This window comes from Schistocerca piceifrons, chromosome 1 (genome assembly GCF_021461385.2).
Source record: "Schistocerca piceifrons isolate TAMUIC-IGC-003096 chromosome 1, iqSchPice1.1, whole genome shotgun sequence".
Taxonomy (NCBI): Eukaryota; Metazoa; Arthropoda; class Insecta; order Orthoptera; family Acrididae; genus Schistocerca; species Schistocerca piceifrons.
The window spans coordinates 757,643,351-757,668,554 of record NC_060138.1 but is presented as its reverse complement, the minus strand read 5'-3'; the positions used below and the strand labels follow the sequence as shown (position 1 = coordinate 757,668,554).

General features: G+C 41.8%; 1 protein-coding gene across 1 annotated transcript in view; it reads right to left on the bottom strand.

Moving 5' to 3' along the window:
* The window catches only part of LOC124774897 (CCN family member 4), a 410,531-nt gene that overhangs the window by 67,728 nt on the left and 317,599 nt on the right, over positions 1-25,204 (bottom strand). The gene's annotated exons all lie outside the window — the stretch shown is intronic.

Here is a 25,204-nt window from a genome sequence, read left to right as displayed (position 1 = left end):
ATGATGATCAGGAACTGTGCGTCACTCTTCCGCTTGCTGAATGAATAGTGGCGATTAATATTTGTTTCACCAACTGGATTCAAACAGAGCGGCTTCGAATCGAGCATCACTGCAAGACACTAAGAAGGCTGCGAAATAAATGTCAGTCTTATCACGTTGTGAAAAACAGTAAAACAAACATTACGTCATTTAGCTGAATAGCGGATGATCAAAAAGTCAGTATAAATTTGAAAACTGAATAAATCACGGAATAATATAGCTAGGGGTACAAATTGACACACATGCTTCGAATGACATGGGGTTTTATTAGAACCAAAAAAAATATAAAAGTTCAAAAAATGTCCGACAGATGGCGCTTCATCTGATCAAAATAGCAATAATTATCATAAGAAAGTAAGACAAAGAAAAAGATGATGTCCTTTACAGGAAATGCTCAATATGTACACCATCATTCCTCAACAATAGCTGCAGTCGAGGAATAATGTTGTGAACAGCACTGTAAAGCATGTTCGGAGTTATGGTGAGGCATTGGCGTCGTATGTTGTCTTTCAGCATCCCTAGAGATTTCGGTCGATCAGGATACATTTGCAACTTCGAGTAACCCTAAAGCCAATAATCGCATGGACTGAGGTCTGGGGACCAGGGAGGCCAAGTATGACGAAAGTGGCGGCTGAGCCTCATCCTAGTTGCTATTCTATCACCTCTACTCCAATTTTTGCGACGCTAATTGTAATGAGTCTTCGTATGCTTGGAGAAACAGAAGTTAAACGACGCGCGCAAGAGATCTTTCAAGCGTCTAGCAATATGGGGTGGAGCGCCATCCTGCATTTACATCGTACGTTCCAGCAGGTGTTTATCAACCAGGCTTGGGATGACGCGATTCTGTAACATATCGGCGTACCTCTCATCCGTCACGGTAGCCGTTACAAAACCAAAATCACGCATTTCCTCGAAGAAAAAAGGCCCGATAACGGTAGATGTCATATATCCAACCCATATCGTGACTTTCTCGTCGTGCAATAACGTTTCCACAGCAGTTCTAGGATTTTCGGTAGCCCAAATTCTGCAGTTGAGGCCATTGACAGACCCTCGGAGCGTAAAATGAGCTTCATCGGTCCACAACACGTAACTCAACCAGTCGTCATCTTCCGCCAACTTTTGAAACGCCCACACCGCAAATTCCCTCCGCTTCACTAAATCGCCAGGTAACAGTTCATGATGCCGATGGATTTTGTACGGATAACATCGGAGGGTACGCCTAAGTGCCAACCAAACAGTAGTGTATGGAATGCCGGTGCGACGTGCTAGTGCACGAGCGCTGACTTCCCCGTGCATAGACGAACCCGGTACAGTCTCCATTTCTTCCTGAACTGTCTCAGCAGCATTACGCCTTGTGCTCGGTCGGCCACTGCGGGGTCTATCGTCTAAACAACCCGTGGCTGCGAACTTCGAAATCATTCTGCCACAGCTGCATTTGTCAACGGACCTTTTCCCGTTTGAATCCCCTTCCTATGGAGATAGGATCGTAACGCTGTACTAGCACATTCCCCATTCTGATAATACAGCTCCACTAAAAGCGCCTTTTGAGGTAAAGTCAACATGCTGCGACTGCTGGTGCATCTGTTTCTCTCTCTCATTACAGCTCCTTTTATACACGATCGTCATGCGCAGTCACTGACGATTTGTTGTCCAGCGCCACCTGTCGGACATTTTTTAACTTTGTTTTTTTTTTGTTCTAATAAAACCCCATGTCATTCCAAGCACGTGTGTCAATTTTTACCTCTCTATCTACATTATTCGGTGGTTTATTAAGTTTTCAAATTTATACTGACTTTTTGATCACCCGGTATATCACTGCAGGGCACATATAATTACTTCACACTAGTTATCAATAACAGTTCTTATTTGCAGGATGTATGTATAGCCAGTTATCCTAAGTGCGTTTGCTCATATTACAGCACTAAACTTCAAGAATTCGACTGACCGTCCTTTCTACCGAAATTTCGAAGTTACATCTAATCTCTCGTCGACTGCGATTACCTCTCACATTAAGGTGTTTTGCTTTTCTATTTGATGTGGTATCAACATTAGTAATTTGTCGTAGGATGCAGGACTCATCCCAAACCAATTTGGGAAATGTTTACGGACCGCATCAGTTTAGTCAGTAAATAAACATACAACAAGCCGCTCTTTTTTTTCACCATTCTTGGGGCTATTTCCTCTTTTTCGTTGTTTTCGTTTGTTCACCAGCTACAGCCAATACAAATACAAAACACGCTTTATTTTGGGTGTTTATGTCGTCACCTTGTAAAATCGTGTTGCCAGTTAATATTAATGACACTATGAGAGTCGGTTCAGTATTTGTCAGTAAATACTGAACGTGTGCAGGCCCTCTTACGTGCGAGACCCTTAACGACGATGCCACCTTCGTCGATTGCTACCACCATGCCCGAGGTATGATATACCGGTTATTATTGGATTCCCATATTGCTAAGATGCTGTGTATTGCGTACTACCTTGTCCAAGTTAATGAAATCGCGCGGTTTTAACAATTCATTTACAAAATTCCGATCGTAACCACCAGTCACGAAGCGTATTGCCTTATGAAGCCACTGTCGCTGATACTTCTCACAGCAAGGCCGCTAGACCTTTGAATTGCCTGTTTATATGCTAGTGGCTTGGTCCCCTTTTTCTGAAATGGTAGCTTGTATGCGAAAACTGGCCTTTACGAACAGTTACTGCTCCCGATCACCTCTGAGGTTTCCTGAGAGTTTAGAGGCAACAAACAATCCACTATGGCTCTAATCAGTGGAGATTCACTCTCCGTGTTACTGTGCACGCCATTCTAAGATCACTTAACGGAGTGAGCAAATAATTCAACTGTACTGCCTAGAACTCCCATTACTAGTGATATACCCAGTATTTACGTATATGACTTCAGGAAGAACACTATAATGTTCTATTGCACACCAATTACAATACGTATCGTGAAATATCCCATTCTATCGCTGACTGCTTAGCCATAAAAGCGGATAGCACCACAAAAGATTTTTCCTATGCGACATCAACATTTAAAACATTTTTTTTAGTAATCAGTCTTCAGACTTCTTTGATGCGGCCCGCCACGGATATGTCTTCTGTGCCAAACTCCTCATCTCCCAATCACAGCAGCACTTTCGCCTTACATTCTGAATTATTTGCTCAATGTATTCCAATACCTGCCTGCCCCTGCAGTTTTTACCCTCTACAGTTCCCTCAAGTAAAGTGGACGATATTTCCTGATGCCTATCGTCCCGAAAGAAAAAAAAACTTTTATAAGAGTTACGCATAAACTAATTACGTTTGTTGTTCGATTTCAACTTAACATATGCCGTTTCAGTCATGTACGTATGTCTAATGGTGTATCCACTAAAGAGGTTTTCCTCATATTTTACTGAAACCATATTACTTTCTCTGCTATTATGAATTCTATTAATTAGCTGATTCTGTTACTGGACTCGTTGTCTTTTTTACAGTGTTATGATAGTCTCGGCCACTTTCTGTTCAAAGAATTCAAAACATTATTAGTATTCCTTGGATCACTAACTACGAAATAAAACCTTTCCACATTTCCACTTTTATATTCTGAAAAATTTCATTCGATTGATTGACAAAATGTATGTCCGTCAACTTCCAGACATTAACTCTGTACAACATCTGCAACACTACCTAACTGTTTCTTACAATAACTAAAACCCTACTTCCTTCTCATGCAACTCTACCCGCCAACTTCGAGCAAGAACAAGGATCACACATTACTGTAAAGAACTCAGTTATTTACGTCTCTGGTAAAGAAATTATTTAAATCAACTGATATATTTAACGAAAATTAGTAAAAATAAGTTTGATTATTATCACATTGAAACTTTAAAATTACCTTCAACACATCAAAAATAAACAGCTGTGTATGAAACAATGGATTTCATTAACATATTTTTTACGCCAAGTTCTTCATTTACTAATGCCCATTAATATCGGATGTTTCATTTTGCGCATGACCTCACACTCTACAAGGATAATTATTCTGTATTAAGGAGGCTAAGCAAACAAAACTACTTAATTAAGAATTTTATGCTTTTAAATTTCACAAAACTGTAAGATATAATTTACAGAACCGTCGGTTTCACAGTTCGTAAGTGCACAACTAAAGCGGTGGCATAATAATAACCCAGTCAATGAAGTCAAGAAATGATTGAATATGATAAATAATTTATGTACTCGCAAATACTATTGAACGTGCGAAGGCCCTTAGTGGAGGACTCGTTTAATGTCTGAGTTCTGCAAACCAGGTTTAAGTTTTGGTGGTTTCCCTGTATCAGTCAAGCTGTTCGTTGGGAAAATTACTTTGTAAAGAGCTCTGGCAATACCTTACAAGTCCTTATCCAATCAAAGAGTGTTCTCAATTTTTCAGATGTCGTCTACAACGGAATGCAAAACTCTGCTTTCTCATATTTCCTTCCCAATTTTTCTTCCTACATTCCCCACGACAGGACGACACTTGCAGATGAGACACAAAGGATGAGATCATTGTATCTTAGGACGAGAAAAATTTGGAATCTGCGAAGAATGTTCAGCAGCAGCTGTATTTTCTGCAGAAGGAAGGTATTTAAAGTCCTGTCAGCGATGAGGTCACTAGAGACGGAAAGCGTGGGAATCCGAATCGAGTGCGTTACCAATGTGCCTCCATAACTGGTGCATTCACAACGCACAGTTTAACTTTACACTGTCGATGTCATTGTTGCGGTGGAGGAGATATAAACTGTGTGAATAAAAAGAGATATAATTCATCATGAAAGAACTATGCCGATGAAATGTGACAGTGAGGACAGTGGCAGATGTAAAGGCAAATGAAGAAACAATATCGAACATGTATTGGAATAGGACCAAAATTTTGTGGTTGTTTTGCATTCAGCTAGGATAGAAACAATTATAACACGTGGCTGAGATAGCCTATCTTTGACCACAATGATGTAACTAAGAATGTTGCTTAGGAATGTCGAGATGGTGTCGATTACAGTTGACTGGAATGTTGTTACGGCTGCCTCGCAGAGGGTACATGATTTGCAGGAGACTTGTAGAAAGAAGCGTGAGGAGATATTGAAGCTATTTGAATTGAAGGTAGTAAAATATACCAAATTAGCATGATGAGACAGGTGAAGACAAAATCAGTCAGTAGCTGGAACGGGAGCGAAAAGAAATGAGTCTTGAGCTGGACCAAGACAGCATAAAAAATAATTATCGGAAACGTCAGCAGCCGGCCGATGTGGCCGAGCGGTTCTAGGCGCTTCAGTCTGGAATCGCGCGACCGCTAGGGTCGCGGGTTCGAATCCTGCCTTGGGCATGGATGTGTGTGATATCCTTAGGTTAGTTAGGTTTAAGTAGTTCTAAATTATAGGGGACTGATGACCTCAGATGTTGAGTCCCATAGTGCTCAGAGCCATTTGAACCATTTGTAATGGAACTGAAATGATGGTGGGCTGACAGTAATTTGGAGCCCGCGGTTCGGAAACGGGCGCGCTGGTGTGAGACTGCCAGGGAGTGCACCCTGATGCCATCTATTGGCGAAACTGGGAATTAGCGCTGCCTGTCAGACAATGCACTAAGCTCTCGGAGTCAAATGTATTCTTTTTCTTGGTAATTATAAGTTATTACTGTATGATTTAATGTTATAAAGCGCTAGTAGTAAATTATTATGACTGGTATGAACTCCAGGGTAATAAATATAAATATTCTTAAATACTAAATGGTTTCGGTGAAAAGGTGGTAGGGCAACGCCCCCACTCTTGGTGATACGAGCATAGCTAGAGGTAGCTGGAGACACAGGGACGGAACAATGGAATGGCCTGGGGAGTGTTGACGTGACCGGACGTGCGTAATGTGTAACGGAACTGAAATGATGGTGGGCTGACAGTAATTTGGAGCCCGTGCGTCGGAAACGGGCGCGCTGGTGTGAGACTGCCAGGGAGTGCACCCTGATGCCATCTATTGGCGAAACTGGGAATTAGCGCTGCCTGTCAGACAATGCACTAAGCTCTCGGAGTCAAATGTATTCTTTTTCTTGGTAATTATAAGTTATTACTGTATGATTTAATGTTATAAAGCGCTAGTAGTAAATTATTATGACTGGTATGAACTCCAGGGTAATAAATATAAATATTCTTAAATACTAAATGATTTCGGTGAAAAGGTGGTAGGGGAACGCCCCCACTCTTGGTGATACGAGTGTAGCTAGAGGTAGCTGGAGACACAGAAGTAAGGAATCCTAAATTCAAAATAGGTGATCTCGTTCTTGTAAAAACACATGAAAAGTCAAGTGAAATTAATAACGAGATCAGCAAATTTAAATAAATATATAATGGACCATTTAAAATAGTGTCCATACCCAATGTGAATGCTTATTATTTAGAGTACCCATTAACAGGCAAACGCCTGGGAGTAAGAAACATAGTGGAACTCAAAAGGTATGAACCACGAATTCTACCAGATTGAAAATAAATATATAAATAAATATTAAAGGAAACCAATATGTAAATAGTTTTGTTTCTTTTGTTCTATGTGAAACGTAAATGTTCACTAAAATATGTTGCAGTATTCTAATGAAACTTCTAGTTTAAGTAGAGACTAAACAGACCAGGAAAGACTGAGTTTCTAAGAAAGCCTTAATAGATGTGTAAATAAGTGTTGTGGAAGAGGTAGAAAAGTGAGGAGGTAAAGTGAAAAGGACGGGCTATAAAGTCATAGGCGCATAACGTGTGTCTTACTTGCCTGAGATAAAAGAAGTGTATTTAAAAATTTTGTAAAAAAAAAAGATGTTTAAAGTGTACTGTGTTTAGAAGTAAGAAAACTGGAAAGAATATATGTAAATCATTTATGTAATGTTTAGCAGGAAAGATAGAAAGAATTGGTGTTTAATTTTAAATATGCAATATAAGTACCGAGATGTATCAGTAAGAAAGGGAAAACCCTTGGTAAAAAGCTTAACGAAAATTTCAGATTCATTATAGGAGAGACTTCTTATTGAATTATCACTGTTAGATACTTCAATAAGAAGTGGGGCATGTGTAACAGAACTGAAATGATGGTGGGCTGACAGTAATTTGTAGCCCGCGCGTCGGAAATGGGCGCGCTGCTGTGAGACTGCCAGGGAGTGCACCCTGATGCCATCTATTGGCGAAAATGGGAATTAGCGCTGCCTGTCAGACAATGCACTAAGCTCTCGGAGTCAAATGTAGTCTTTTTCTTGGTAATTATAAGTTATTACTGTATGATTTAATGTTATAAAGCGCTAGTAGTAAATTATTACGACTGGTATGAACTCCAGGGTAATAAATATAAATATTCTTAAATACTAAATGATTTCGGTGAAAAGGTGGTAGGGGAACGCCCCCACTCTTGGTGATACGAGCATAGCTAGAGGTAGCTGGAGACACAGGGACGGAACAATGGAATGGCCTGGGGAGTGTTGACGTGACCGGACGTGCGTAACTGTGCTCACGCAAAAGTGATTGTGCAACAGCGAAGAGGCGAATATCGTCGCCGTTTGTGGAGTGGAACGCGACGAATGGTTGTCGAAGCCGTCTCTATGCCACTGGGGCTGATTGTAAGAGTTCTTGCGCCCAGATTTTATGGCGGACGTGCAGTAGCTTATACGAGTGCTACAGCTCGTAGTTCCAGCCGCCATTAAGGGCATGAGGCGTGAAGAGCTGCGTTAGCCACATGCATCTCACCACCAGCACCGACACGTCTACCCAAGGCAAGACTGCTTGCAATTGTTAAGTCGAACTTTGTATACATGTAAAAGGAGACTGCCAGTTTTCTTTTGTGCAAGTGCAGAGGACAGAATATAGTAATGAGTAAAATTACGACTCATGTTGTTCATTTAAAGTGTAGTAACGTGAAACATAGTGTAGTGAAATCAGACTGAGACCACCATCGCCTCTTTCATTTACAATTCTTTTGGTTGTAGAATACTTTAGCGTATAAGAATGTTGAAAAGAGCAATGGTCACACCAGAATGAGTCGCCTATTTATAGTTACTTAAATTTTTCTGAGTAACCTTTCAAGTAAAGTCACTTAACTAATTCTATATCAATTGTCCAAAGAGTAATATCCAAAATCATTAAATAAGTTGAAGGATAGAATTTTGTTAACCTAAGTTGCATAAGTTGTCTTGGTGGTAATTACCAAACCAACTCACAGAAATTGAGAGAGTATTTGCTTTGTAGAATCACCTAGAATGATCAGAAATAGTAATATTCAGAATTAAGTTTAAATTCAACTCAAGCCGTTTCACTTTGAAACGAGCCAAAAAACTGATTTATTCTTTTGCTCCTTCAGTGCTGGCGACCGTAGTCATAAGTATTTTCAGGAGGATTCGACGGTAAGTCTGCTGCTCTCGTCGTGCTGATAGGATTATCCACTGCTGCTAGCAGTGGTGATTGGATACATAAGCTCACTACCAAGTTAAGTGGGTCAGGTAGGCAGTGTTACCGTGTGAACTGTAGGGCACTGTAGGCCGTGGATCGAACCCGTTCAATCATCACAGCTCTTCCGGAAATAGTCCGGTTAGGAATGTACTAATCATTAGGTAAATACTGGCGAGTAACGGTCAAAAATGTATACGCAAGTGAATTTAGCAAGGTCCATGTAGCACCTACTTAATGTGGTGCAATGGCGAGGGTAGGAGTGGAGTAAAAGTGAGCTGAGCTTGTGGCAGCTGCGCTGTATTCGAAGATTAATAACGTGAATTCACTACTACCTCTTACCATTAGGACTGAGCTATTTACGGTTAAAATACGTAGCAGTAAGCGCAAAGGCGTGACAGCTACAAGTCCGTATTGGCTTTATACATACGGAAGTAGGAAGCGGGTCATTCTGTCAGTGGAGGGGGTTAAAACAACCGAGTCAGTTGAGAACATACCCCATTTACTGATGGAAAGATTCGGCGGTTCGGTCGCACATTTTTGAACCAAACTTCAGCAAACACCGCAGACAAAGCAAGGGCCTTAAGATAATAGAAACCAACAGCCTTCGGATAGTGTATAACAAAATACAAGTGGCATATGGAACGAGAAGTCGAAGAACAGAAGAGTGCCGATAGGGTGAGGATGGGCAGTGCAAGGGCAAATCGGTTGTTTCTTTGAAGGCCAGCGGCTTCGCAGAAAAGTGGGCCTTTTACCGTGTCGAAAGGCACTTTAGTTGTCCTCGCCTCTAGACTATTTTGGTAGACCGTCTTGCTGGAGCCACGAAAGAGCAGACGGTGTGGGCATGTGACTGTCGCTAGCTCCACCATAGCTGAGCTGCTAAAAAGCACAGCTGAGGGAGACATCAGTCAGCTGCACTACCGCAGTTGGTGGAAAGTACACCCAGCAAGGGATCAGTCCGCTACATTGTCATTGCTGAGCTGGTAGGAAGCACAGCCAACAGAGGGATACGCCAGCTGCACCACGGTGGCCCAGCTGGTTGGAAGCACAATCAGACCTGCGACCAGTCAGCTGCACTGTTGTGGCTGAACTGGTAGGAAGTGAGGCTGGCAAACGGGTCAGTCAGCAACAACAACTGGAATCTTCTGGAGGCCAGCGCCATAACAACAGGGAAAACAGAGGCTAAGCCTGCAATAGTTCACCAGCAGCCAGACTGAAGCGAAGGTCGAGGTGTCAGCAATGGAGGGCTGGGCCTCGGAGTCAGTCAGTGACGCACAGAGATGAAAAAGTGCGTTCTGGCCAGAGCTGTGAGTGAGGGTCTCGAGAGTCTGATGTGCTATGGTTGGGTGAGCCTGACATCACTACAATTGGGGCGGGGCATTGCCCTTGTGTGGACACAATAGCCTGGAGGAGCAGATGGTATATTTTTTCCAAGTCAGATGGAAAGTAATCCCAGTCAAGGCAGAGAAATAGGATTGTGCATTTGAAGAGGAGCACTATCTGAGTACTTCTGCAGGTGATGGATGGAAACTGGTGGTTTTATGGTTATACAGAGCATGGTGTGGTATAAGAGTGGTGCATGAGGTGTGTTTGCTGGCCACAAATTCTGTGCCAAAGTCTGTGGTTGTCATGTGACATGTTGTGGCTGTTTACTGATGGCACACCTGAGTGAGGTTGTGTGTGCCCTGAACGAGAGCAGTTCACTTTGTTAACTACATCTGTGAGTGTGATTAATAGTTTTATTCCTAAAATGTTTATTTAAATTACGTTATGAGTGAGCTCAAGTTGTTGTCACAAGTCTACTGATACTTATCCTGTTACTTGTTCTGTGTGAATAATCAGTTGTTCGATTTATTGTATAGCAAATTATTAAGATACATGTGTATATAGTTTGCTTGAGAACTGTGTGGCGGGACAGCTACGGTCGCAGGTTCGAATCCTGCCTCGGGCATGGATGTGTGTGATGTCCTTAGGTTAGTTAGGTTTAATTAGTTCTAAGTTCTAGGCGACTGATGACCTCAGAAGTTAAGTCGCATAGTGCTCAGAGCCATTTGAACCATTTGAGAACTGTGTGTAGCTTGTTGTGGTTGCTGTTCCGTGACGGTAGTAACATTACACCAATGTGTGTTTCTATGTTATGTTCATGGTTAGATCTAAAGGATAGTTTTCCATCTTATGTTTGACTACTGAAATTGTCTCAAACATTAAGACTGCTTATGTTATACGGCCAAGCGTTTAAATTGTTAATGTTGCTGCCTGGTAAGTCTATTGGGGCAATGGATGGACTTAATTCTTTGATTTAATGGAAGATATTTTGTTGTATTGACTATTTGGTGCCCTCTTTAACGATCTCTATGGGCTACAGAAATACTATTTAATGAAGAATGTATTTGTCTGTTGATGTTACATAAAACAGTAGTTAAATTGATCCTCACATCTTTACAGTCTCCAGCCTGAACCTCACTCCACATATATATCCTAGGTTTAGGCTTTACTTTATTGGTAAGGAGAGAAAAAAAGTTATCGGCATCTCCTATGAGAATTGCAGCCACAAGCTACTCTGGTATACTTGAGAGTGATTGAAACCTAGGTCAGTTTTTATCAAGTATAGTTTGTAAAACAGTTCCGCAAAATCCTCGAGTTCCGCCAACGAGGTCAAGGAAACTGACTTTGTGCAAAATACCGACAGGAAGACTTAAATGTGTGCTACATCAAAATCGGAAAAAAGACAAAGACCAGCTTCAGGTTTGTCACCTTGCAGCATCACTGTCGTGAACTACAAATAGTACTGAGTACAACGAGGAGAAAAATTGGTTGAATAAGCAGAAGATAAGAAATAAATGGTAAAGGAGATAGACACAAATGAAATACAGATAACGTAAAAGACAGAATATAAGAAAAAACATTGAAGTGGTAATTGGAAGTAGAATAAAGGAGAGGAGAAGTAAGGTAGTAGGTAGACGACAACCAGAAACAGAATAGAAGCATAGAAAACGAAAGAAAATTCCTGAAGCATAGGTGAAAGCGAAAAAAGAACAGAAATAAAAACAAAGGGAGAGGAAGATCTCTATCGAAAAATATCGAGTGTGCCCCAAAATGCCACAAAACTCATATGCTTTCCGTCATGTGGAAAATATCTAGAGATACCACCAATATGTGTGAGACGATCGCATCAAAACACCACGTCGACGTACCAGGAGCTCCAAAGGAAACATCGGATGTGCGCTGAGGCGTGTACGCTAATGGATGTCATGGGGCACCTTGCGACTTACAAGGAGACAGCTCTCCTACAGCTCCATATCGCATCGCAACGGATCGCTTCGCGTCGTATCGACAGCGTCTATCATCTACTCGTATCGACACCCGCACAGACACGTCCTCCCCCTCATGCACATACCTACTCAAGTACAACCTTAATTGAAATATGATAATGCAGATGTACTAAATATGTTCGATGAACATATGATGCGTAAGTAATTACCTCCTAACCATCAGCGAACTAACCTTCTGACTTTCAGCTTCAGCTGCTTCTCCACTAGCTCCGTTTCCCGTCGTAGAGGATGGTCAAAGAATGAAAACTTTGCATAAATGAATTTATGTTGCACTGTATCGTGTATGTACGACCCGTAGCCAAAGAATGTGCAGCTTTCTAAATATACATACCAGTAGTTAAATGGTGCAATGACAGGAGTGGACAGCCACTTGGTGAGAAATCATACTGAGAGTGGCTTCAAGTGGTGGTACGCTTTGTGACTAATCCAACACAGGCTGAATTTCCAGGTTTTTAGATAAATTGAAATGTTGAAACTACGCTTTTTATTAACTTGCTATGAGAGCCAAAGTGAAGGGCCCTAATTGTCGCTGGAGAGTCATACGTTTTACTGCAAAGCCTGCTACCAGGAATGAATAGCGTACATTTCCATGCGCTGAACTGATGAATTGCCAAGTACTAGGTCCCATCTGATCGACAAATTATCTCGAGAGTGTCACTACAAGAAATATGGTGCTATACTGTTCAAGAACAAGAAATGTTGCTGTTGACGATACAAGTATCATTATCAGTGTACCCACTTCAGATGCATCACAGGAATCACCGATTGATTTTCTAAATATTTACTCAGTTATATTATCGAGTGTTCTACTCGCGGTATCCAACATTCGTAACGACGGTAGAACAGTGCACATAATCTACACCTTAAACAGAACTCTCTAAAATCGTAAGTATTAAATCGAAAAAAACTTCACTTGCAAAATTTTCGATACGCTAAATACTACTTCATTAGTTTTTGTTTGCAAATTACTATTGATTTTGCTGATAATAGTTTATTAGATTACTCCATCCGAAACGAGGTATTTTTAAGTATGTACACTCATGCTCATAAATTCAGGATAACTGCAGAATGTGGTGCCACACAACGTGGCTCTACACAAAACTGGCGCTAATGTCATAGGCACATAGGGAACACACACGACACAAATCTGTAAGCCCACGGTATTGGTGATAAGTTGAGAAAACCGTCCCGAAACACATGTGCCACAAAACGCTACTGTTTCCTGCGCGTGTACCCCGACATCAATATTTGATATGATAACCGTGCACACGTACACAGGCCGCACAACGGCGCGGCGTACTCTGGATCAGGTGGTCGAGCAGCTACTGGGGCATAGCCTCTCATTCTTGCACCAATGCATGTCGGAGCTCCTGAAGTGTCCTAGGGGTTTGAAGACGTGCAGCGATACATCGACCGAGAGCATCCCAGACGTGCTCGATGGGGTTTCGGTCTGGAGAACAGGCAGGCCACTCAGTTCGCCCGATATCTTCTGTTTCAAGGTACTCCTCCACGATGGCAGCTCGGTGGGGCCGTGCGCTATCATCCATCAGGAGGAAGGTGGGACCCACTGCACCCTTTAAAAGGCGTGCATACTGGTGCAAAATGACGTCCCTATATACCTGACCTGTTACAGTTCCTCTGTCAAAGACACGCAGGGCTGTACGTGCACCAATCATAATCCCACCCCACTCCGTCAAACCACGATCTCCATACAGGTCCGTTTCAAGGACATTACGGGGTTGGTATCTGGCTCCTGGTTCACGCCAGATGAAAACCTGGCGAGAATCACTGTTCAGACTATACCTGGACTCGTCCGTACGATGTAAGTGCGTGAGTGTGTGTTCTTCAAATGTAGCGGCGTACACCACAGCGTAGCAATAACTGTCAAGATTCAGGTTGTATCAAAAAGGATTTTAGAGGAATAAAACTGGGTACTGATTTAATCATACGACTTACAGACTTAGTCTTGCTGTCATCGTGGATGAATATAGATCAAGTGTTGACTCATATGATACGCAAGGAGAGAATTGCGCCACCGCAAGCGCTAGCGGCAGTTGCAGCAACGCTGCGTCTACCTGTCACGAGCGTGTCCACTGTGTGTTGTGGTTTGAAGAATCGGAGTCTGTAACTTAACCTTAGTACAGAGTACAATAAAGATAATCTCTGTGAGCTTACTGTTTTGAGTGGCGTATGATTTTGTTGAAACTGGGTGTTCGGTTTCATTGCGCCCCAGTACACCTGTAACAAATTATAAGTAGCCGTATGGACTTCCGATCATTGAACTCCATAACAGCGGATTCTAGTAGAAGAAGCAATTCTCGTTTGTACGTACACACTTAATAGGTGTAGAAGCCCATTTTGTCTGCTCAGATGAGCGAGCGACCGAGTTCAGGCCTACCTTCTTGACGTACGCGCCGCGGCCTGTCTTTCCCGTGGGCTTCGCTATGCACCTGACGACGTCATAGAGCAACTGCAGGGCCCCTACGCTCGCTGTACCTGACACATCTTTATTTTTTTGTTTGGAAGATTTATCAAGGATGTTTGTCCTACCCTTACTGGCTTCTTTACCAGAGCTCAGAACGAGAATCTACTTAGCAACAGGACAAGTCGCGCCCGGTATGCTGTGGCGAATTCGTCAAAGAAACAACTGGCCTCCAGCACAACATGCTGTAAATCAGAAGTCATGTCCACTCGATTTGCTATCCAAATGTCGCCATCGCCTTCCATACCAGAAACGAGAGTCTGTCTTCAACCGTAGCCTGTAGGCTTGCTTCTTAAGCCAGTCTTGCAGTTGGTGCCATGGAGCGAGTATGCTTGTTGCTCTGGAACATGACCTATTCTGTGTATACTTGGTACAGCCTAGGATGTCGGTAAATGTGAGTAAATGAACGTTTCCATATCGAGATAGTAATTATTAATGATTTCTCTGAAGCTCAAGCTTTCAGTTCAATTAAATTCATGTATTAAGCGCAGTATTTCAGATATGATCGTTAGTCCATTACCAACGACGTTGACTTAGTATGTTAGTTGTTGCAAAGTTTAATATTTCACGTTTTCATGTGATTGTTCAGAGCCAGTGTCTTCGCTGAGTTTTAATACGTCGTGGTGTGAAACGTCAATGAATTTGTTCCGATGTAGCGGAGTTCTTTAGTGAGCATCATGAGTGATGGGACAGTACGTCCCCTTGTAGTTCAAATTTCCACTTATTATTCTTTCATGTTATCGCCTTCAGCGATCTTCCCTCATTAACTTCAAGCGCGGTCTTTAGTTACTTACTTCCATATTACATGTCTGATACTTTGAACCCCACTTTGTGTGGGACTGTCCACCACATGTTTCCAGATATGGATTTTACCGGTAAAGATGCTTTCTATTAGAGAACGTAGAACTCCCTGATTTTAACGAATAATTATGTGCATGGTTATATTCCACATTAAACCAATTTTATTGAAATAACGGTATTTTACTTCATGGAGTATCTGTATGATCCCTTTGTCTATCCATAGGCTCCCTCATTAACTGCATGGTAGGCTACTAATTACACTGAGTTTGACGAATACCGGTATGCATGATAATCGTTTCCTGGTACAGACTTAATTGACATAGTCGGATTTGCTAGGTCCTATGTCGCCTTCCTTTGCGTGATTGATTATTCGGGACGAATCGATCCTATTCCTTTCATTAACTTCCACGCATCAAATCCTATATTTCTTGTTCACCATTTTATTAATTAGATAAATACTTACTTGAGTTAAGCACCTTAGTGAACTTATTTTTGTTCATGATGTAATGAATCTTCCCGATGTGGAGAGGGATTTCTCTATAATAAATGTTCAATTGCTGGAACGGATTCCTAGATGATAATCTTTTTCACGCTCTCCACTGCTATTACTATTGTCGTATGTGTTGAATCATTATCAAATTAAATTCCCAAAAACTCCTCGCTGGTAGTAAAAAAATTAGAGTAATATATCGCTTCGTAGTAAGAGAAACGAATCCATAGAGAAATTCTTGTTACCGTGTGGTCGTACAGAACCACAAGCGTTCTATCCGTTGAGTGACTTTATGTCTTTATTAGCAAGTTAAATATAGCTTAATCTATAATTTAACAGTGGTTCGGTACGACTCTCGGACATACGGCGAGCGATGATATTCTGCACTTAATAGTTCAGAAGGAGGAAATTCCCTCGGCAGGGTAGTTGAATCTTACTAGGGGTAGAATCCAATGCTTGCCACACCGATGTTTCCTTTAAGCAAGTATTACAAATGGGAAATTATTTCCCTGTGACGGTTATTAATGATACTAGTTTCTAAAAGTAATGGACCTCTTTTAATAAAAGTTTTGTATGTATGTGTGTGTGTGTGTGTGTGTGTGTGTGTGTGAGTGTGTGTGTGTGTGTGTGTGTGCGTGTGCGTGTGCGTGTCGCGACCTTGAGCCATGGAGCCTGCATCTAATTAGTTAACTATATTGGAGTGAGATCCGTTATATAACGCAGCTAGTATCGTACTTGCAACAAAATTCAGCATGTCATTCCCTAATTACATTTGGAATTATATTCAAGCGTTATTAGCAGTGTAGATGATAATTTCGTGGAGCTTGCATGCAGCTGGTATCTACGAACCTCACAAACAGGGAGCTGTCACCTCTCTCTAGAAATGCCCCGTTGTCCAAGGTACCCACTGTCCTCTACTAATGCGCATCGACAGATAAATGACATACGGCAATGTTGGCTGAGGTGATGGTGAGACGGTGGGTAGAGGAGGTGGATTATTAGCGAAATGTCTGACATGTGTTGCGATGACGCTCCGGTTACTTGCACGCAAACACTGTGTACTAACGTGGCTGTATGCACCGCATGAAAGGCGATATCCCTGCGTGCGGATTACATGCCTGCCCAACTCTTGCTAATTACGTTGAGCACTACGCTGCGTCACGCCACTAATGGATGAGCACCGGAACGCAGACAGTCACCGTCCCCACTTTCCCCTTTCCAGCCTTCAGTACTATACGTGAAGGCAGTGGGTAGCCACAATACGTATTGTACCTCAAGCTGCGATGACGCCACTGTCATGTCCCTTTGATCATCGGCGCTTCGCCATAGGTTTCATGTGTTGTTTTGATATCGCCGTCGGCAAATATTATCCTGTGGCTGCAGTGATTTACGTCTCCTTTAGAGGCACCATCCCTGTACATCCTAATTGAGCCCATATCCCAGTGTTTCTTTTCAGTATACATTTTTCATCACTCTCTGTAGATACACATTTTCTTGAAGTCAAATTAGTAACTCTACTAACGCAGAATGTGTCCACGACGCAACATTGCATGTTTTTATAACTACAAAGTGCGAGATATCCGATCGAACCATCAAAATTTAATCTTCTAATGCCGGACGAATTTTGGAAGCAACATTACATAAGATGGAGGAAGCGCATCAGTCAGTAGAAGACAAGGACGAAGGCAATAAAAATATTATTCAGCAAATGAAAAATGGGTGCGAAATACTTTTGCGATGTGATGCTACATAGCTATAGCATGTTTAATGAAAGACATGTTTACATACAAAATCAGCTGCTGCACAAAACCTTATTCAAGTGGCCGGCCGCGGTGGTCTAGCGGTTCTAGGCGCTCAGTCCGGAACCACGCGACTGCTACGGTCGCTGGTTCGAATCCTGCCTCGGGCATGGATGCGTGTGATGTCCTTAGGTTAGTTAGGTTTAAGTAGTTCTAAGTTCTAGGGGACTGATAACCACCGATGTTAAGTCCCATAGTGCTCAGAGCCATTTGAACCTTATTCAAGTGCGCCATTAACTCCAGTCTCTAAGGAATCTCACCTGGCACTTATAGTTAGAAACAAAACGGACCACGATGTCAATATCAAGATGTAAACTGTTTATAAAAATTTGCAAAAACTCTGAAAATGTATATCGTAATGCCAATATGTACTTACTGAAGGTTCAAATGGTTCAAATGGCTTTGAGCACTATGGGACTCAACATCTTAGGTCATAAGTACCCTAGAACTTAGAACTACTTAAACCTAACTAATCTAAGGACATCACACCCACACCCATGCCCAAGGCAGGATTCGAACCTGCGACCGTAGCAGTCTCGCGGTTCCAGACTGCAGCGCCAGAACCGCACGGCCACATCGGCCGGCACTTACTGAAGGAAAGGCCACTTTAGTACCTTGCTTTCTGATGTATTACACATAAATTATTTAGTATTAACTTAAGAAGGTGGACATAAATTTTCATATTCTATGTCATTAACACATTTTTAATAACTGGAAGCTTCTGCACCCCGCTGAAAAGACGGCATATGTACGTTTTACAATATGTGAGATGTTAATAACACACATCGTATATGGAATGAAGTGCTAATCACAACATTCTGCACGCATCTCTAACCTGTCCAAGTTACTTTTGTTATGCTCACATCTCAACTGCTCTGAAAATTTCGCAATTTCATTCATGGAAACCGTGTTTCCCTTGTCTGTGAGGTATTGTGTTGCAATTTTGCTGTGTTACTTCACTTACAGCGAGCTCAGTGTCCACCAGCAACAAGACAACGGCTGTGTCCGTTCCACAAACTTCAACCAAAAAAAAATGGCTCTGAGCACTATGGGACTTAACATCTACGGTCATCAATCCCCTAGAACTTAGAACTACTTAAACCTAACTAACCTAAGGACATCACACACATCCATGCCCGAGGCAGGATTCGAACCTGCGACCGTAGCAGTCGCGCAAACTTCAACCAAGGATAGCTAGAATGACTTATCGATCTCTCGTAGATATGCTTTGCCTACTATGGAGTATCTCTGCTGGTTATGTCTGCTATTTTCAATATATGTTTCTTAAATATACGTGTTGAACTTTTTCAAAGTAATTTTACACCTTTATATCACTGAAATAAAAATACTACCTACAGATAACTGCCATTTAATTCCCGGTTTTCTGCTAATTCAGGACGTAAAAATGGCAATATATTTATTAGCTTCCGTCACTTTTAACATAATAAGAAGGATCTAACCACTATGTTATATGTTAATAAATACACGTATTTCAGCATCGAAAAGTTTTTTTTAAATCCTTTCCCATATGGAAGCAAACATATTTAACTTTAGGTCCACGTAATGTTTATATTCATATGCGATGTCGCATCGTAGATTTTTAAAATGTTTAACTTACTCCAATATTTCATTATTCCAAACTATGTTTGATTTTATTGGTCGTGTTCACGGAAATGACATCACTTTCGTTTTATATACAGACAATTTTAGGTTGTAATGTGACGCTATTTGCTGCAACTTATGGACCCCCATCAGAAAGTCATCTTCATTCTCTGCAATCCAAGTCCGGTCAGTTGCATATACAACTATAATTAGTCTATTCTTACAATCTAAAAGTATCCCTTTTTTGTTCAACATTTTTCATTTACTGCTCAGTTCACTTTTATATATGTTGTAGAATGTCGGAGGAATACAGTACCCTTGTCTTACCCTTTCCTTGTGTTCACTGACTATCTTTGCGATTATATTTCACATATCTACGAGGGTTATTCCAAAAGTAAGGTCCGATCGGTCGCGAAATGGAAACGACTATGAAAATCCGATAAAGCTTTGCACAGATGTGTTGGGTAGTGTCTCTAGTATAACCCCAGTTAGCATCACGTCGCTCTTCTCATTTCTGAGCTCGCAGTGAGTGCGTAAAGATGTCTAGAAAATAGTGTCTGCCGCCAAGTACGAGGGCCTGGTGATAAATTTCGCCTGAAGCTATGCAGCCAACATTACATAACTGTCGTGCTGTTTCGTCTTCACGACAATTCTCAGCCGCATTCTGCAGGGGCAATGAAGATGCTCCTGCATCGTTTTCAAATGGAAATGTTAGATTACCCACAATACAGTCCGCAATTGTCTCCCCCTGAGTTTCATCTCTGGTCACATGAACCGCTGTCTTTGACGACAACATTTTGACACAGACAACGAGGTGTAGGCCAGCGTGGAGAATTGGCGGAAAGCACTGGCGGCTGCCTTCTATGATGAGGCTATTGAAAAGTTGGTACAACGCTATGACACAAGTCTAAGTCAGAACGGCGACTACGTAGAGAAGTAGCTGAAAGGTGTAGCTAATTGTTACAAGTAAAACATTTCTGATGTTCACTGTGGTTTCAATTTGGCAATCAATCGGACCTTACTTTTGGAATAACCCTCGTATAACAGTTTCTATATTTGTGCATAGACTATTAAAAACATTTACGAGATGAGGAGGATATCCTCCTTGAGCAACTGTATTACACGGCATTTCTCTAGTCACAGTATCAAACGCCCTCTCAAAATCTACAAAAGTAAGTTGGGTTTCCCTAATGCATTCTCGTATCTTTCTTATAACTTGCTATATTGTCAAAACATTGCCAGTACTTATCGTCCCTTCCTAAAAACTGATTCTTCTTCAGATGTTTGTCTTTCCATGATATTTTAGTCCCTACTGATGATTGTGCTGGATATTTGCTCTACGTTTCTAATAAAGCGTTTCGAATGTCCTCTGTGTTCATCCCGAATTACGTTTCGCAGTATTTCAGTTCCCTTTATATTCACTATACTTTCCATTTGTAGGATTATTTATGTACGTCTTGAAAGCTTGTTGTTTTTCTTTAATTGCTGTTTCCACTTGTTGTGCCCAAACTCTTACTCCTCTACGTTTCCTTTTATTCCCAAGAATCTTATTACTTATGTTCGATACCGCTGTTTTTAGTTTTTCGATTCTTTTTCCCAGTTTAATACTCTTCCCAAATTTGCTAATACTTCTGTGATCCGAGTGTAATAGAAATCTCTTATGCTGCCATCTTCTGAAATGTACACCTTAAACACTTGTTCTTTCCTTAAATCCTTGACTGGTTTCTTCGGTTTTCTCCGTTTTGCATGAACGTCGATTACTGACTCCAAGAAGAAATGGTCTGATCTAATATCCACTCCTCGATCAACTTTCGTGTATCTAATCTGGCCAGGATATCCCTTATTTGTTGTTATGTAATCAATAATGGATCTATAGATTCTTGTTGAGCAGGTAAATTTGTGAATCTCTTTCATTTTTAAGGGACTAAAGTTTCGTACTATTCTGCTATTTTCATTACATAAGTTTTCTCCGAATGTGCGTACTGCTTTGGAGACTGGTATGTGTCCAATTGCAGCACTGAGATCTCCACTGAGTGGAATATGATTTTGTGGGCCGTAAATTCGGATTAATCTTAGAATTTATGGTGGACCTTTTATTCCTCCCAGTACAATGCGTTCATTTACGTAATATTAGTTCAGTATTTTATATTCCCATTTTCTATGAATGTAGATGGCAACACCTATCCTTGCTCCTGTTTTACTCCGCTGTAGAACATAATATTGTCATTTCGATCTTTAGCTGCAGATGTATCCTTCTTTCTTTCTTTCTTTAATTGTCGCACAAATTGATCTGCTTTCCTTTGAAATTTTTCGTTAATTCGACTTGCTTACGAGCAAGTCCCCCGAGGTTCCAGGTGACAGATGGCAAGTGGCAAGTGGCATGTGGCTGGTGGCAGGCGCTTAGTAATAGGATGATGACGCAAATATACAGCCTCTATCCAGTGAGAACCTCAACCGCCCGCGGATTACACTGCCTACCAGAAGAGGCTCTGTCAACTGAGTATTGACGATTTAGCTATAACATGGAGTAGAAAGGAAGTGCTGTACTACCCCAAGCTGGGGTGATTTACGAACTGTGGGTGATGAATCTCAGAGCTGTCAGGACATCTCATGAATGCGATGGACCAGTATCTCAGTCTATGACTTAACCAACGTACTTGCACTAGTCAATGTAGCCTCAGAAACAAGACGGATTACCGGGATGCGACATGGGTAAGAAGAAGGAAAAAGAGAAAATGAAGTTTGGAAAGCTTCTACCTGGAACAATTTGTATACTTCTTTTCGGAGATCAGTACGGATGAATCGCCAGTGCCATCCGCATAAGCAGTCATATTTTATTACAATGCATCTCCTGAAAGCCAGCGACTGTTTTCAACTTAATTTGTAGAGATGATGAAGACGCCACAGGTAATTCTCTCCACGTATCAGCTTATCAGCTCTAAATAACATATAAAGATTATTCTATATAGGTTTGTAAGGAGTACCATTTGGCCTATGCAGCTACTGCGTTAAAAATCAGAAAGCCAGCAACTGAAATCATATTATGAGCGTCCTTTCAGCACGCGAGCAAACACTGGGGAAACCACTTTCGGAATGGCCAGATTTGCTGTCACAGCACCGCGAAATCCCAGAGGGCAAACCGGGACCTGGGCCGGGCTCCAACAGAGCTGCATTAATAACGCCGCAGGCCGGAAATTTGCGGGAAGAACATGAAAGAAATTATTCATGGGAAGCGGAGAGGTGGGGAAGTGGGGAGCTTCAGCACTGAAGCGGAGATATGAGGCGGCACGGGCCGGACTGTATTATTTCAGTCGGCAGTTCCTTAGGCGGTGCCGCAAGCCACTCGGAAAGACGTCTTTTCCAATCTCGAGGTAATAACCATTCTCCCAGCCAGCTTTCGGGGAACCGCGTGGGAATTCTTCAAGATATCAAACTTTTATACGGGAGGAACAAAATCTTCAGAATATCCTAAGAACTATTTTAACTATTGCTTATCCAACTGGCATCTGAGATGTTCTCTTAAAGCGAAACTTGTTACTAACTAACTAAGAAACAATACATTGCAATGTCGTCTCGTTAACAGCAGCCGCAATATTGTATGCACGTTCTTATTAGTTTCGTATTAATGGTGGAGGTCCGATAATGTTATTGAAGGCTGCATGGGAAAGTTCAGCTTTAGTAAACCTCGCAATGTAGCATTTGTGGAGTTATGCGATTGGTGTTCTCCTCTTCCTGGTGTAAACGAAAAGCTTCGACGTCACACTATGTACTGAGTAGTGGATATGAGCCATACCTTACGTATCTGAATAGAATAGGTGGGAGGGAAGGACTTCCTGCGACTGTGGTTAAGCCGACGAACCTGATCATGTCCTACGAAAATGAACCGTGGTTGAAAATGTAGAAAGGACTGCTAGGCAGGCTACTAGAGGTAAAACTATTATAACACAATTAGGCTAAAAGAGGGCTTTGACACTATAAAACATCAGTGTGATGATATCTCAGTAAAAAGCAAGACCTAAGTGTAGCCAACAGCCACTAAAGCAGGGACGAGTAAGGCTATTCCGTACAGATGCCGTTATGATATTGTACAGGAAGTCGTCGTATGGTCATCATCTTAGAAATTACTGTCAACCGCATCAAAAATCATTTGGAAATTACAGGGTGGTCGTAAAATACATGTACGAGTGCGGTTGTTAATGTTCAGCCTCATCTTACCACCCTGGAGACTAGTGGACAATAATATACGAGTCCCACATTGATGTTATATTCTAAGGGTGGGGGTTCCGTTTGGCCTTCCAGTTAAGTGTCAAGGCTGTATCTGTGAAACGTGGAATGAATGACTCGCTAATCGTAATAAGAATATTTTTAAATTCAAGGTTGTTAGGTAACGAGAGAGAGACCTCTCGCTAACAGAAGAGTAAAAATACGATCGTTGTCTAAAGGGACATTATAATGAAACTGTGTTGGCTCGACTGCTACTTTGACAGAATTACATTGCGAACACATGACTATGGTTAGTGACATTTGTAAGTAGGCTGTTTATGTTTTCTTGTTGGCAACGTTACGTAGCGCTCTGTATGAAAATCACTGGCTGTGCTGTGTGCAGTCTGTGCCTAGTTTGCATTGTTGTCTGCCATTGTAGTGTTGGGCAGCTGGATGTGAACAGCACGTAGCATTGCGCAGCTGGAGGTGAGCCGCCAGCATGGTGGATGTGGGGAGAGAGATGGCGGAGTTTTGAAATTTGTAATACTGGATATCATGAACTGCTATGTATATTATGATTTTTCAACACTATTAAGGTAAATACATTGTTTGTTTGCCTTTCCCCCCCCCCCCCCTGAACCATGGACCTTGCCGTTGGTGGGGAGGCTTGCGTGCCTCAGCGATACAGATAGCCGTACCGTAGGTGCAACCACAACGGAGGGGTGTCTGTTGAGAGGCCAGACGAACGTGTGGTTCCTGAAGAGGGGCAGCAGACTTTTCAGTAGTTGCAAGGGCAACAGTCTGGATGGTTGACTGATCTGGTCTTGTAACAATAACCAAAACGGCCTTGCTGTGCTGGTGCAGCGAACGGCTGAAAGCAAGGGGAAACTACAGCCGTAATTTTTCCCGAGGGCATGCAGCTTTACTGTATGATTAAATGATGATGGCGTCCTCTTGGGTAAAATATTCCGGAGGTAAAATAGTCCCCCATTCGGATCTCCGGGCGGGGACTACTCAAGAGGATGTAGTTATCAGGAGAAAGAAAACTGGCGTTCTACGGATCGGAGCGTGGAATGTCAGATCCCTTAATCGGGCAGGTAGGTTAGAAAATTTAAAAAGGGAAATGGATAGGTAGAAGTTAGATATAGTGGGAATTAGTGAAGTTCGGTGGCAGGAGGAACAAGACTTCTGGTCAGGTGACTACAGGGTTATAAACACAAAATCAAATAGGGGTAATGCAGGAGTAGGTTTAATAATGAATAGGAAAATAGGAATGCGGGTAAGCTACTACTAACAGCATAGTGAACGCATTATTGTGGCCAAGATAGATACGAAGCCCACATCTACTACAGTAGTACAAGTTTATATGCCAACTAGCTCTGCAGATGACGAAGAAATTGAAGAAATATATGATGAAATAAAAGAAATTATTCAGATTGTGAAGGGAGACGAAAATTTAATAGTCATGGGTGACTGGAATTCGAGTGTAGGAAAAGGGAGAGAAGGAAACATAGTAGGAGAATAGGGATTGGGGCTAAGAAATGAAAGAGGAAGCCGCCTGGTAGAATTTTGCACAGAGCACAACATAATCATAGCTAACACTTGGTTTAAGAATCATGAAAGAAGGTTGTATACATGGAATAACCCTGGAAATACTAAAAGGTATCAGATAGATTACATAATGGTAAGACAGAGATTTAGGAACCAGGTTTTAAATTGTAAGACATTTCCAGGGGCAGATGTGGACTCTGACCACAATCTATTGGTTATGACCTGTAGATTAAAACTGAAGAAACTGCAAAAAGGTGGGAATTTAAGGAGATGAGACCTGGATAAGCTGAAAGAACCAGAGGTTGTACAGAGTTTCAGGGAGAGCATAAGGGAACACCTGACAGGAATGGGGGAAAGAAATACAGTAGAAGAAGAATGGGTAGCTTTGACGGATGAAGTAGCGAAGGCAGCAGAGCATCAAGTAGGTAAAAAGACGAGGGCTAGTAGAAATCCTTGGGTAACAGAAGAAATATTGAATTTAA